This window comes from Archocentrus centrarchus, chromosome 16 (assembly GCF_007364275.1).
Source record: "Archocentrus centrarchus isolate MPI-CPG fArcCen1 chromosome 16, fArcCen1, whole genome shotgun sequence".
Lineage (NCBI taxonomy): Eukaryota > Metazoa > Chordata > Actinopteri > Cichliformes > Cichlidae > Archocentrus > Archocentrus centrarchus.
In genome coordinates this window covers 25836837-25852510 of record NC_044361.1, presented here as the reverse complement: position 1 = coordinate 25852510, position 15674 = coordinate 25836837, and positions in this window count along the sequence as shown.

Genomic DNA, 15674 nt, shown 5'->3' with positions numbered 1-15674 from the left:
TACTTCTGTTGCCATGTCAACAACACCCCCACCAGCTGCTCCAGTATTAGAGCCTGGTTTCTCCTCATCTTCCTGCCTGCCGTTTTTAGCAATTAGTCCCATTTCTAAAGAAAAGTTTGGACTAGAATAATATGTACATGTCTATAGGGAATGAGATGCGCTGGAAAAAAGTGCAAAACGGCAATATTAGCTGGAGAGATTGTGGTGCAAGAGTTGCACACTACTAAATGATAAATGAAACACCAACAGAGATTTAATGAATAAATAAATAAGCTCACAGCAAAAACCCATACCATAAAAGAAAAGTGATGAAATGATGGTGTCTCAGCAAAGAAGTAAGAGCAAATCAATCAAAAGAGTGTAAGTGGACGATAGGAAAAATGGCACACTGCTCAGTAATGAGAAAAATAATGACAAGAAGAAATAAATGTTCCACAGACTAACATGGAAAAGATAACAAAGACGTAATACCTGAATTTGGGCTGATTTTGGAGGGAAGTTTGGAGCAGAAGATGGCTTTCTCCTTGTTTTCTCCTCTTCTTTCCGTATGGCTCACTTCAAATAAACGGCTAAGGTGTCACACCTGTAGCTGGTCACCTCAACAACAACAAAAAAAAGAGAGAACAGCAGGAAGAAAAAGCAATGGCCAGCAAAGAAAAAGAGCCCCCTGAAAAAAGAAAGAAAAAAACTTTAAAATGGAAAATGGGTAAGCAACAAGCGTTTTGAGAGACTCAAGCTTTCTAGGAACCAAATATAGAGAAGTGAGTGATATATATCCGTTAACCCAGAGGCAGGGTGAGGAGGAGGACGAGATAGAGAGGTGGTATTCTCTTTCCAAGATTGATTCTGTTTTTACTAGGAGGAGGACGAGAGAAAGAGAAAAGGAGACGGAGAGAGAGCGAGAGAGAGAGAGAGAGAGAGAGAGAGAGAGAGAGAGAGAGAGAGAGGATGAAAAAACAGAAATATGCATAGAGAGAGAGAGAGGAGAAAGATTGAGGGGAATAGGCGGCAATTCATTTTGAAATCTGGGTTACTTCTCTCAGGAGAGGGTGAGGGAGGTAGAGGAAGGAGGACGGATGAGACAGAACATGCCATTTTAGCACCACAAATACAGTATGGACAAGCAAGTGCCAACTGTCTCTCACTTCCTCTTGTGCCAGATGGATAGAGGAAACAAGGAGAGAGAGGATTCAGTCTGGAAGAAAAGAGCAGAGCTTCTGAGACGGGGGCCCAAGAAATAGCTGAGCGTAGCTAAAACTGGAAACAAGCTCAAGTTTGCTGCCGATCCAGCTGACTGAAGGATCAACAGGCCTGCAAAATAAACAACCCTGTTAGTTCATTCTGCTTCAGCTCCATTGCAGGGTTTTCATGACATTTCAGTGCTCTGAGATCAGAGCTAGTGGTGACATGGTAACACTGCTCCGCTCTGCACTGAAACCAGGTCAGCTAAGCCTGATGGGAAGAGTAGTCTCCATGAGAGAGGGACTTTTTGTCTATCGCCTCTACAGTATGTGGGCAATCAAAGGACATGCAGATGGCAGATAGTCTGGCACACACGGCCCAAAAAACATAAAAACACAAAGGATTTCAGTCCAAACTATAACTGCAGATGCAACTATAGATACTTTGTAATAAATAAGCATACACAGCCAAGTTTCTTACCTTTTCTATACAAACACATTTATGTACACACTAGGGGTCCAAAGAGCTAGACTTATAGATTTTTAGTGTGTTTCATTAAAAGTGGGAGGGGGCTATGAAGTAATAAAGTTATATTTCATTAGCAAGGACCCCCTCCATTTTCTTCTGATTCTTTCTTCTGGTTAAGAGGAGTGTAAAGACAAACAACCATTCACACTTGCAGTGAAGACTAATTTAAGCCCATGCTTGACTTTGGGAGGAAGACGGAGTATCTAGAGAGAGCCCATGCAGACATAGAAAGGCCCCAGACTGGATTTGAACCCAGGACCTTCTTGGTGTGGCCCAACAGTGGTAACCACCACACCATCATGCTGCCCCCCCCAACCACCAAGCTGAAAGACAAATGACAGAGGCTGTATTTTGGGTAAGACCTCACTGAGGATCAGTTCTGAGGCCTGGCAGATCCCGATACCTTTGAGAGAGGTCGACAACCACAGAAAAAGGGGTAAGAGGTTGGGGGCATGGGAATGAGAACAAACGTATACACAAATGACCAGAAGCAGTCACTACAGTTGGTGTGGTCCAACTCCTGAAATTCAGATAAATGAGCTCCACCTATAAAATTAGAATGTGAGATATTTGGAAATGTGCTTTTTCGCTTTCTCGCCAGACGAGAAAATTTACATCTCCTGTCTGTATAGTAAATATGGAGCTGGAACAAGCAGCTGTTTAGCTTACCAAAATGACATAAAAGAGATGGCAACCCCCTAGCCAAGCTCAGACAGTGATAAAAGTCACCAACCTGCACCCCTGAGCGCTCAACAAAAGTCTTCATAAATAGTTTTCCTGCAGTTTCATATTTAGAATTAATTCATGAGAGACTGATCTTTACATCTCACTCTCACATGAAAGTGGATAAATACAGTATGTTTCCATAGTTTGTTAATTTAACCCTAAAAACCCACCCGCTGCCTTTTCATTCACAAATGGAGGCTGAATGCTCATAAACTGACAACAGGAACAAACGTTGGTCATCACAATGCTGGTAATACAAGTGTACACAGACACAGTTAATCACAGTCTATGTGTACATGTCTGTGTGCAGGATATGTGTGGTCCACGGATGATCCTGGGAGAAGAGAGCAGCAGGCAGGATCAGGGGCAGGGGATTGGAGTGGGACAGAGAAACAGAGAGAGGGAGCGAGGGGTTGAAGGTCTAATTAATGGAAATGTAGGTTATTAGTCTCCTGATGAGGACACTGGCAGAGAATTAATTAACAATTATAATTAGCAAGATTGTTAGAGAGCAAAATGGTGTCAGCCAGCAAGATAATAGTGAGCTAGCGTGCATAAGTGTGTTTGTGTGTGTGTGTGCGTGCTGGAGGCTGTCATCTTTGGTGAAAAAATAACAGCTGTGTGAACATGCCCTATCTGACAGTGATATATGTCATTTCAGCATTAGTCATGCAGAACCAGCAGCTGATTGGAAATGATAGGGGGCTTCCCTTTGCTTTTCTCTATAGAGCTGCCTTTGCTGCCTTCATTTTCTGGCCCATAAGACTCCCAATCTTCATTGGTCTTATCTCGGATGAGTCATGTTCTTGTTCTGTTGTCACAACTAAATGAGAACGATGTCCTTGCATAGTGAGAGAAAGAGACAGGGCCACAAAAATATAAACAGCAGACCATGCACTCTTCAGAAATAAATGCAATGGAAAACAAAACATAAATGCCTCATAATTCCTTCCCTCCATGTGGCATGATGAGTAAGTACTTGTGGCTCTAAAGTGTCTGTATCAGTGTGCTTTTGCATGCCTATTGAAGCATGCTTACACGTTTGATCCCGGGCCGTAAAAGTGAGCTGGTGTGCAGCCAGCCAATGATGCATTAAGGCTGTAAAGCAAACAGATGTACACACATGGCAGTGTGAGAAACACACTGATTCGGGCTACATGATTAACAGCAAAGGAAAATGCCATAAAGCACAGATAGAACTGTAGCTAAAAGGAAATATACAAATGACGTCTGACAACAGAAAAATAGAAGAATTAACAGCAAAGAAGACACCACAAAAACCTGTCTCAGTTATGACCAGCCACTAGTCCCCACCGTGTTTTTCTCTCACAGGCTACAGATGGCTATCTCATTATTTCTGACCATGGCTTAATGAAACAGAAAATTCTCCTCCGATAGAATCTTTTTGGGGGGAGCAATCAGCACTTTACCAATTACATGCATCCATTATCATCTAACGAGTGCTCAGTCGTATCAAGCACCGACTTCAACCTGGATGGCTGGCTGGCTGGCTTTCTCCTGCAATGAAATTAAGGTAAATTGACTTGCCTAACTGTTGTTTGTGGAATCAGGGGAGAAGTGGTGTCTGAGGTAATCATATCTGCCTGTTAAATTTGTCTCTTCAGAATCAAATTGGCTCTGTTTGCCAGTATTGGCTTCTATTTGCTTTTTTAATGAAGTGTGGTCCGCTGTGTTTTTGAAAGAGAGCAACAAACCTCCACGCCAGTCAGATGAGACATTTGGCAGGCGATTAGGGTCTGTCAACATGGCCTACAAAACTCTCAGTCCTGAAACAAATAAGCCTGCTCTCCATATTTGTTTTACTGCTGACCTGCCTCTCAGTGCAACGACAAATGCTGCCAAAATGGAAAACCATACGCATAAATAGAGGCATTTGAGCAAATCAAGGATCTAAGAGTTTAAGAGGTGTCATGTATTAATGTGTTTAATATTACATTATTTTGTACAGCTGTTCACAGATTATGATTTTATTTTTTAGTACGACTCTGTTGAACCAGTGTAGTGCCAGGAAGTCTGTCTCTGTCATAGCTTGATTAAAGAGGATCCAAGCTGTGGGATACCATCTTGAAATATTGAGTTTGGTATTTAGGCATGTTGGTGTTTTGAAACCAAATGAGCGAGCGAGGGGTGGATATGACCGAGGAACTGAGAACACTGCACACTCAAAGAATGCCTTGCCCTGAAGCAAACCCTTCTTTTTTATTTGACTCTAAATGCAGCCATAATTTAGAAAATGAACATCATGCTGTACTAAAATTTACTTTAAACTAGCATCTGAGACCGTAAGTGTAACAGGAAAATATTTACAGTACCAGGCTATTAAATCAAGTGAGCTGTAGACTTCTATACAATTAGACTGTTCTGAAACCAGACGAGTTTCCATCTGCTAACACATGCTCACATCCAACTTATCACAAACCGATGCGTGACCAGGAAACTCGTCTAGTCACATTTTAACACTGGGTGCAATTTTGCCTGTAGTTCCCTTTTATGTTGTGAGGAAGAACAAAAACCTACAAAGTGCATGTTCGGAGGTGGTGAGGGTGGTGGACGGCACAATTGCACAACCTTAAAGCAGAAGACGGGAGTTTGGGTCTTGTTTAGGATTAACGTGTTAAAAGACAAAGTCACATCTTCCCCTACATTTCCTTGATCACCACGGTAACACATCCAGAGGACTGTTCATGGTCTAACTGCATCCATTTCAAATGCTGAGTAACTCCTACTGACTGTCGGACTACTACTACTACTACTACTACTGCACATTACAAAACGATGCTAAAATAAGTATCCAGACCACCTACATGTTCTGACCGGCTAGATTGTCAGAACACAGAACCTGGCCACTAGAAAGAATGCAGGTTTGGCTTTTCCACACTGGCTTCACTTTCAGATGCAGAGAATACGTCCATCTTCAGCAGCGTGACGTGACAACACTAATTGCTCAATCACACGAGTAAAACTAGGACAGCATCTTTGAGACTAGGAAAAAATTGGTGGTTGCCTGGTGATTGCACTGTATTTTTTCCCCATGCAGTGAACAGCTGGTTGCCCAGAGGTTGAGCGTGCAACACCATCAACCTCTGGGTAACCACTTTTGATCACAAGGCATATTTGTTGGGTGGGAGGCGACTTGTCTCCAAACACTTGCAATCTGATTGGTGAAGGCTTGCAAATAACATTCATCAGTCTGCACTGATGAGTGCAACACCTGTCGCTTTGGAATAGAGGACTCGACTCAACTGGTTGTATTCTGGTTATATTCCTATGTAGAACAGTACTTTTTAGCATGCTCCTCCTGTATAGCCTACTGCTTTCCACTCATATGTAACTGTGCATTATGTGGAAACTGTATGTAATGCCTCGTTTAACCTGGCTGATTGTCTAAAATGATATGATTTGTAAATGTTTTAGAAAGTTTAATCTGGCAATGAGCTTGACCCTGATGTTTAATCATGTTAGCTAATAGTTTTCTATTTACACATCCAGCAGCAACAGAGAAACATCAGCATTCACATGGTCGACCTGATGAATATAAGTTCACTTTTAATGTAGCTCTGTTTTGTTGTCAGTACTGACTGGTAATTTTAAGTGCAGTCATCAGTACGACGAACTCCGTTCACATACATGTAGTCATGTATTGTATTATTGATATAAAATATGGATTTTGTCAACTTTAAGCTTGTTTTATTTCTACATTCATCATTTATAATTCATCATTGGCAGATATTGTCTCCATTGGCTGAAGGCTGAGTTTGAGGCCTTGAGCATAATGAACTTCGGACCGTGGCTAAGCCAGTATGCCGTCTACTAAACATGAGCAAAACAGACATGGGAGCTAAAATGCATTACTATTCATAGTATGTGCAAAAAGAAAAAAAGGAAAAAAAAAACTAACAAGAACTCAAAGCCTCAGCTTTTGGTCTGCAAAACCTTCCTTACTGCTGCAGGGAGGAAAAGAAGGTTGTGAACAAAATGCGCTCAAGGGGAAGGATGAAAGCAGGAGGGCAGGGGTTTCAGGGTAAGAGCGGCGATTGGATAATGAGGCATGGGGAGAACAAGGTAAAGTCTGAGGATATCTTAATCTTCATCCCAGTTTTCTAGGATGCATTCCCCTTGGGTAGGTGGCACCACACACACACACACAAATAAGGATGTAGTATGAATAATTATTGTGTCCTAGATGTGGTGTTAATGTTGTTTCACACACACTAGCTGCACAAGACGGCAAACTCGTATTTCTGTTGATGTTACCTCTCTCTTAGGTACTGTTAGCATACAAAGCACTGAAACGCTGGCTTTAAAGACAAAGCATGAAAATGCAATTCAAATAAAGTGAACAGCAGATTAGATTAGAGCTCAAATGATTATTCTATTAATTGTTCAGTTAATTCACAGAAAATTACTCTTAGCACTTACTTTTCTTTTCTTTCTCTTTTTTTAACAATAGATTCATTTAATATTTTAAACAAAAATGCCTCACATTCTCTTAAGGCTACTCAAATGTGTATGCTGCTCTCCTGTTTTATCTTTATGTAAATGCAATATCTATAACTTCGGGATGGTTGGCTGAACTAAAAAGGGGCTTTTAAGACATCACCTCAGGCATTCTGCAATTGTGAGTCTTTTTTTTTTGAATATTCTTAGAACAAGTACTTCATTGAGAGAGAAAAAAAAAATCCCCAAAACATCATTTTGGATAATCTGTGTCAGCATGAGCACAATGCAGAACAACAGAAAATACACAATGCTGTAGTTTACTGTAATAGCTTGAGACAGAGTATCTGCAGAGATGCAAATAAATGAGACAAATTTGCATAAAAAATTGCATGTGCATTATTGTGTAAACACCCTCTGAGCCCATTACCATTAAAAGTAATCAAATAGCCACAGATTGCAACAAACACTGCTTGGGATGGCAATAAAAAAAAGTATGCAAACATACAAACACACATTTGTGCACATGCTGCCTTGCTCTTACTCTCTGTCACACACACAAACAAACACTGATTATCAGCTGCGGGTCAGTTAGCTCATTTGTGCCCGGATGTAGCCGAGTGTGGCTCGTGTGAAAATGGAGGGAGCGAGAGATTGGCTGTGTAGCTGGGGAAAAAAAGAACAAGATGAAAGGATGCTTGGATGTTTTTTCAACTTCAGAGATCAAGCTGATGAGTTGTAGAACCCTGTGGCGGAGCATACATGATAAAAGAGAAACAGAGCGCGCTTTCCACATGTAGCGTACATGTCTGCGTGTCTGAGGAGTGTGTAGATGTACATGGATATGGATATTAAAGATGGATATCAGATAAGACATTATATAATATTCAGTACATATCAATATGCATAATTAATATACAAAAATGTGTGGCATGCCAATAGCCAATAAAAGACAAGAGGAAGGAATGAGGGAGGCATTATAAACAGGAATGCACCAGTAGGATAGAAATATTTTAAGCAAGGGATAACCCAGTGATAGAGAAAGCCAGAATATAAATGAAATGACGGAGTCAGTCGGAGGAAACAGAATCAAAAGAAGATCAAAACACAAGATGAAGGAAACCTATTATTGGCAGAATACTGAGAAAGATGGAGGTCGGAGGTGTAGGAGCATGGAGCCACTGCACTGCTTAGCAAGAGACAACGCTAGACAGAGGCAGAATGAGAGAGGCAAAGACAGAAAGAGACTGAGCGAGTGTTAAGCCCTACGCCGCAGACATGCGTTACAAATCCCCAGGGAGCCAGTGGCAGATCAGTACAGGATCAATCTGCTGCACCTCAGCAGGGACGCAGAACACTCCTTCAATTCCCACACACCCTTCATCAGTGTGTGTGTGTGTTATCATACTGTATGTGTGTAAATGCCGGCAAGGTGGGTGGGGGGGTGTGGAGAAGAAGGTGGGAAAATTGGGGGTTGGGTTGGGTTTAGAGATTTATCAGCAGATGAACTCAAACTACAGTACTGTGCAAAAGTCTTGTACCACTGTTCATGTCTTTATATTTTGCCAAGAAAATGTGAACTAGGTCCAATGATCTATTGAAGCATGTGCAAACATATGTAGAAAGAAAGTATATAAGGCAAAAAGTAGTCTTCAGGAATAGTTCTCCAGGCTTCTTGAAGGACATTCAAGAATGTTGGCTGCCTTTTTCTGTTCTCTGTCAAAATGATCCCACACTGCTTCAGTAATGTTGAGGTCTGGGCTCTGGGGAGGCCAATCCATGACCGATGGTGTTCCACTGTGTATTTTTCTATCCAAATATGCTTTTACTGCACTGGCAGTGTGTTTGAGATCATTGTCATGCTGAAAAATGAAGCAGCTGCCAATCAGACACTTTCCAGATGGTATTTTCATGGTGGATCAAAATCTGATGATACTTTTCTGTGTTCATAATTCCATAATTTCATCTCCAACAACACTGGCTGAAATGCAGCCCCAAACCATGACAGAGCCTCCACAGTGTTTTGCAGATGGCTGTAGACTCTCACTGTTATATCTCTCTCCTGACCTCCTCTGTATATACTGTTTGAACCAATTTGAACCAAAAATTTCACATTTGGATTTTCAGTCCAGTTCTTGTGTAATCTGGCATACCTCAGCCTTTTCTCTGAGTTTCCCTTCATCAAGAATGTCCTCTTGACAGCCACCCTTCCACTGAAACCTTCCTCTGATGAGGCTTTAGTAAACAGCAGATGGATCAACTGAAGGTCCAGATCTCTCAGGTCCTGTGTCAGGTCTTTGCTGGATTTTTTTCACCCTGTTTCTTAAGGACATGGCTTTCGGACACTGTTCATCTGCTGCAGTTTTTTAGGCCTACCACTTCTTCTTCTGTCCTCCACTTGACTAGTTTCCCCATTTTTTTCATGACACACTGCACACCACTTTGAGATATGCCAAGTTTTCAGCTAATAGCTCTTTAGGAACCACCTTGTTGTTGCAATATACTATTTTGTGCCTATCAAACTGTGTTATCTTTGGAATTTCTCATAGACTCAACTAAAGAAATGGGAACAAATTATGTGTTTTTGCTACAGGCTGCTAGTAATAAAGTGCCTAAAGATACAATTTCAAATCACTTCTTTGCTGATTTGTATACAGAACACTTAAGTGACTTTATGTGTTTAAATGATTCATGGGTCAGTAGTGAGTGGCTTAAGAAACAAACCAAAAAATGTTCCTCTGAAAATGGCAAGGTACAGGGACTGGACTGGAAATTAATGAAAAAGAAGCCAGTGCCCAAAGAAAAACTTAGAAAGACCATCAGAAAGCCTGGAGAGCGATTACTCAAGACTACTTTTAAAAATTACAAGAAAGCCTGGCTCCTTGGAAGGAAAATATAAAGAGATTAGGGGTGGCCCAAGACGTTTGCACACTACTGTATTTACTATGAAACTTCAAGATAAAAGCAGAGTTGAGCAGCATGCACTTTATATAATGTATACTTAATCAAATAAAATTTGCATTCCAGTGTTTGATATTCACAAAAGCCCTCAGTAGGAAACTACGTAACTGCTGGCATCCAACTGTACGCGGCTCTAAGATAAATGATGAGACACGGTGCAAGTGATAGAAATATCACATGGGAGATCATGAATCAGTTTATCCCCTTCTACTCTCCCATCATAGTCATTTGAGAGAAAAGCATAACACTGACCTCAGATCAGTGTTTGGGGACACAATGATCCAACTGCCTGTAACTCAATCTTATTAGAGCGTTAAGTCATTACTGCATGTACACACAGAGGCTTCACAATGCAATTAGCCATTAGCCCATCACACTGACAAAGCATGGCTAATTAGGAGATCGCAGGCGCACAGGGAGATGAACAAAACATATTTAAGATCCCCTCAACACTCTTACTGAATATCATGTGTCAGGTAATAGTTTTTTCCCCCTCACTTGGCTGTGCTGTAATTTTGAATAGATTTTCAACTAGATAAGAGATTTTCAACAGAAGATGATGAAAGTTTAAATAATTTCAAAGTCAGTTACATATAACATCTTTTTTGTGCACATCTATTCATGATAATCACTTCTGTGCATGAGGTTTAAACAGGTGGTTTTCAATGCAAACATCATGCTACACAGGCCTGCAGCTGACTTCCTAGAAATTTAAATCATGGGCAGGTCTGTTGTGTATAAAATTGTGTTCTGATCAGCAAAAACACATATGTGTGTTTTAGTAGGAATAGAGCTGGTCAGGTGGCCCTGACTTGAATCTGTTGGCTGAAGTTGTGGGTTGAGGCAGAGTGTTAGGTGTGTTCCTCTTTTTGAGGTCAAAAGAAGTGGATTATGTTAGGTCAACTCCGGCCAGATCAAAGCAAAAGTCTGACAGGAGCTGAGAAACCTCTCTGGAAAAATATGCTACAGAACATGCGCATGCATACACACACACACACACACACACACACACACACACACACACACACACACACACACACACACACACACACACACACACACTTTGGCAGGATGACCTGATAGAATGCCAAAGAAACTACTCTTGAGCTCTCCATAAATTTACTTTGAAGGAGTTCTGACTGAGTAATAGCTTGTATGAAAAATAATGTCACAAGCTAAAATGCACTCTCACACACACACACACACACACACACACACACACACACACACACACACACACACACACACACACACACACACACACACACACACACACACACACACGCCACACTCCACAAACACAATCTCAGAGCCCCTTAATTATGAGCGCATTCACTGGAAGGAAACACAGCACCACTGGCATTAATTAAAGAGAATCATATTTTATGAAGCAATTCTCAGGAAGTAAGTGCAGCACTGACCCTCCAGCCCCACCCCAGACAGACAATGTCAAATAAACTAACACATTTAAATTAGGGCATAGACCAGACCAGTCTGGGCTAGGAGCGACATCACCCAACTAGCAACCCGCCTTAGCAACCCATAAGTAGGCCTGTAGTGTTGGCAAGGTTACTAGAGCAAAACTGGGCCTTGTACAATGTTGAAAGCACACACACATACACACACACACACACACACACACACACACACACACACACACACACACACACACTGGTTGCTGTGGGTATATGTGCCCTGTCACTGTGTTAGGATAAGCTTTTCATGGAGCGACATGCAGACCCTAGACCTGACGAGTGTTAACGTGTGACACTACGGTATTTCCGTGATATAATTCATGGCCAATTCAGCCAATGAGGACCCTGTTTGAATTCTGGAGCGCCACACGTATTAGTTCCCAGGTCACGGGCCAATAGATAGAGGGAATAAGCTTGAGGCTGCATCAAGATCTCTTACAAACTCAGGCACTAGACCACACTGTACTAGGCTGGACTGGACTGTTGAATGCATGCATTTTGAGTAAACAGAAAATCAGATGAATCAAAGCAGATTAGGGCAACAGGGTAAATCAAAGGAAGAGCAAGTGAACAAAGTAAAACAGATTGAACTTGGCTATTCAACACAGGAACTGAAGGATTAGAGAGCAAAGCAGAGTGCAGGGCTATACAGCAAACTCAAGAGACCGACAGCTTAAAACAAGCAGAACAGTCATTGTGAATGTATTTAACCTCCTGAGGGTGACCAAACTTTGCAGAAAAAGACACTTTTAAGAAATAAAAACAGTTATAGGGTGTGTTAGTGTGTGGTGTGCACTGCATATGAGCGTTTTCAAAGCCGGGCATCTACCTGTGTAACATGATCAGACTACTTGAGGCAATGTTTCAGATTGCAGTGAGGGCGAGGAGAAGATGAAGATCAATGCTTGAGTGAAGTGTGAAACATCTGTTAGAAATGCATGCACAGCAAAGTGTGTGTACGGTTTTGAACAGGAAAAGTGGGAGATGAGGACCAAACACAGGAGAGCATTATCAAATGCTTTTGATGATTTATGCACCTGATACACATACAGTATGTGCATAAATGTCAACGTAAAACACAAACGTTTTAAATCAGAAATATGAAAGTGCAGACAAAGGCTGCATTCAGACTGCAGGTGGAAGTGGGTTTTTTTGGCTCATTTGTGATTCAGATCTGATTTGTGTGTGTGTGTGTGTGTGTGTGTGTGTGTGTGTGTGTGTGTGTGTGTGTGTGTGTGTGTGTGTGTGTGTGTGTGTGTGTGTGTGTGCGCGCGTGTGTGCACGCGTGTAGGTGTGCGTGTGCATACCTCGCATGTAATCTTATCTTTTCAATTCTATTTTTGCCCACTCCATCTGTTTTGCTAACTCAGATACAAATCAGATTTTTTTGCAAAGTAATCTGAGTCTGAACAGTCAAATTAGAAATGACATAAAACTTTTATGTCACTCTGCTTCACTGTGTTTGGGAGAGGGCACAGCTAGATGTAGTTAAAAAAAAAAGAAAAAGAAAAAGAAAAGCCCCAGGCATCCGTAATTTTTTGGATTAAATCTGTTTCAGTGAAGCCATTCACCTCATGATCCCATCACTCCTGACTTCAACTCCACAGCCAAAAAAAAAAAAAAAAAAAAAAAACACTGCGGGGCTCCAGTTTTACCTATTTATTGCATCACAAAGAATGTGACATTTAAGCACCACTGCTGAAGAGGTCTGATGAAAAGCAGTGGTTTGAAACGTGACATTCTTTGTGGTGCAATAAATAGGTAAAACTGGAGCCCCGCAGTGTGCAAGCTGTTGATTTTTTTTTTCTTTTGTTGTATGCCTGTTTCTAACCCAGCACCTGCCCCTTTTTGGCATGGTGTATTTTTCAGGCTTCCATACACTTCTCTTTACAGAAGTACCAGCCTTTGCTTCACAAAAAAAGTCACAACTCAGAATTTCGGTCTCTTTCTTCTCATCCTAGCCCTTGTTAACATCTGCTCACAAATTTGCAAGTTTCCACTGCTCATCGGCTTAGTAATAAAACTGTAATCACTGTCTTCTTTACAACAGCATTCTGCTTGTAATGTCCCTGGATTTGTCATTCATACTGGAATCTGAAATCAGCCAAAAAAATGAACAGCAACATAAATGAAACAACAACACCAACAACAAAGACAGATGTGAAGGATAAATCCAAATTGAGCACCAAGGCTTGCAGTGTGAACACAGCGAAAGAACCACATCCGGCTCCCGACTGGTTTCAGGCTGTCAGTGATATGAAGGCGAAGGGATAACATGCTGAGCAGCAACAGACAGATGACTTAAAGATTAGCTGATCAGCTCAATATTGACACTCATAGCCATTTTGTGCCAAACCAGTCCAGTCTAGATCAGCAACAGCAGACATGTCACCACCATGCTGCCCCTTTTTAAATATTTAAACTCCTATTTCTTAGGGTCAGAACTGAGCTCTGCAGAGGGAAGCGCAGCAGATCTTTGACCAGTACTTTGGGGAAAGTGAAGGACATTATGCTATATTACCCAGCAGACACCAGGTGGTGGTGGTGCAGAGGACACCATGGCAACGCCATGAAAATGCCATGGCAACACCATAGCAACCGTGGCCCCATTTGCTCCCTGGTGGTGTGGTACAGCCCAGACTCGCTACAGTGGTGTGGTCGTCAGATACACACTTCAGTCACATCAGTAATAGCAACATTGTTCATTAATTATTTTATCAATCAATTAATTGAGCATCATCGTCATCATCATCATCAACAATCAGTCAAAAGGAGCAAGAACACAGTATCTACTGGTCTCTGTTTTTTGCTAAGTGAGACACAGAGTAATGAGCTGATTTAAAAAAAGAAAGTGATCAAAGGGGAAAAAAAACAACGGTCAATGGATGGGTTAATTAACAAAGAGATGTGGTCACTATGAGATGCAGCTTTAAAAGAAGAGAGGTGGAGAGTGTTCATAGCTTGTTAATAAAAACCAGGAGAAGGAACTGCAGAGGAGAGCAGTACAAAGTAAAGAGACAGTGGACTGTGTGAGAGAAACATACTGATGTGTAAAAGCAGCCAATGTCAAAAAGTAATGTTAGGTAGTACTGTAGAGGAGTGACAGACTGATAGCTATAGTAGATACAGATGAATAGAGAGTTTAGACTTTTACTTGTCTTTTTTGTCACAGGCACTAATGTCTTCACAGTCATATAGGAGGAATCAAAATTCAAAAATGATTTCAGTGTCTATAATCGCTACAAAGCTAAAACATTTAAAACTATTTCATCTAACACTTCCTCCAAATATACCAAACTTAACTAATATATATATATACCTTTATGTATATATATGTATATATTTATTTGTACATATATATTTCTTTATAGATAAATGATAGAATTCAAATGATAATTGAATACAATAAAATATCTCAGTTAAATCACAGTATAACATGGTACATTCTCAAAAACATAGTATATTTTAATATATTCTTTTTTTCTCAGCATAAAATAAAATAATTAAAACAAAATAAGCCAGAGGGTTTTTAAGAGTCACTTCTGTTCATGCAGTCACAGACTTAAGTATTAGCGCCTCAATAAGAAATCAATGATGCTCAATGACATACCAGGTTTAAGCCCTGTTGATTGGTTGAAAATAACTGTGTTCAAGTGCACAGGAAGAAGTCAAACTGTTGCCGTGTTTTCCACTGTTGGGGTGCAGAGTAAAGTGAGCTTACTATCTCACTGAAAGGTGGCTGTCCTGGGTCCTAAGCATTTGCTAAAAGTGAACTACACAACCCTTCCACCACAAATCTTTGAGATTTCATTCAGCTAAACATGCAATGATTCTGGGGCTTTCCAAAGGATGGGGAAAGGGCAAAAGCATTTCTCTAAAAACAGCGACAGATTGTTTTAAAAATTGCCCCCACCCAGACTTAGAAAAAAAAGCAATCCATGTGCAGATAAAAGGTACAGTCTGGCCTCACAAAAAGGCAAAGGAGTTAAAAGGGGAAGTGAGAAGGTCGACTAACCCTTCGATCTGTGACGACATGCACAAACACAACGCACAGCCCCTTACATAGCAGGTTAACCCCCTTCCCTCCTTCTAGCCATTATCAACAGCATCCAAAAAAAAGCTACAAAATCTAAAAGTAGGTGTTCTTTTGCTACATCATGTCAAAGCTACATTCAACTACAACAGAAGAAGAGCTGGGCTGTGGCTGGTCTTAGCGTGAGAGATGAGGTGGATTATGGAAATACAGTCTATGCACTGCATTATTGGCACAGTTTACACAGTAGATGGCTTTTTGCACAGCTCACAGAAGGTGCAATGCTACACAACACTACTCTCTCTTAAATA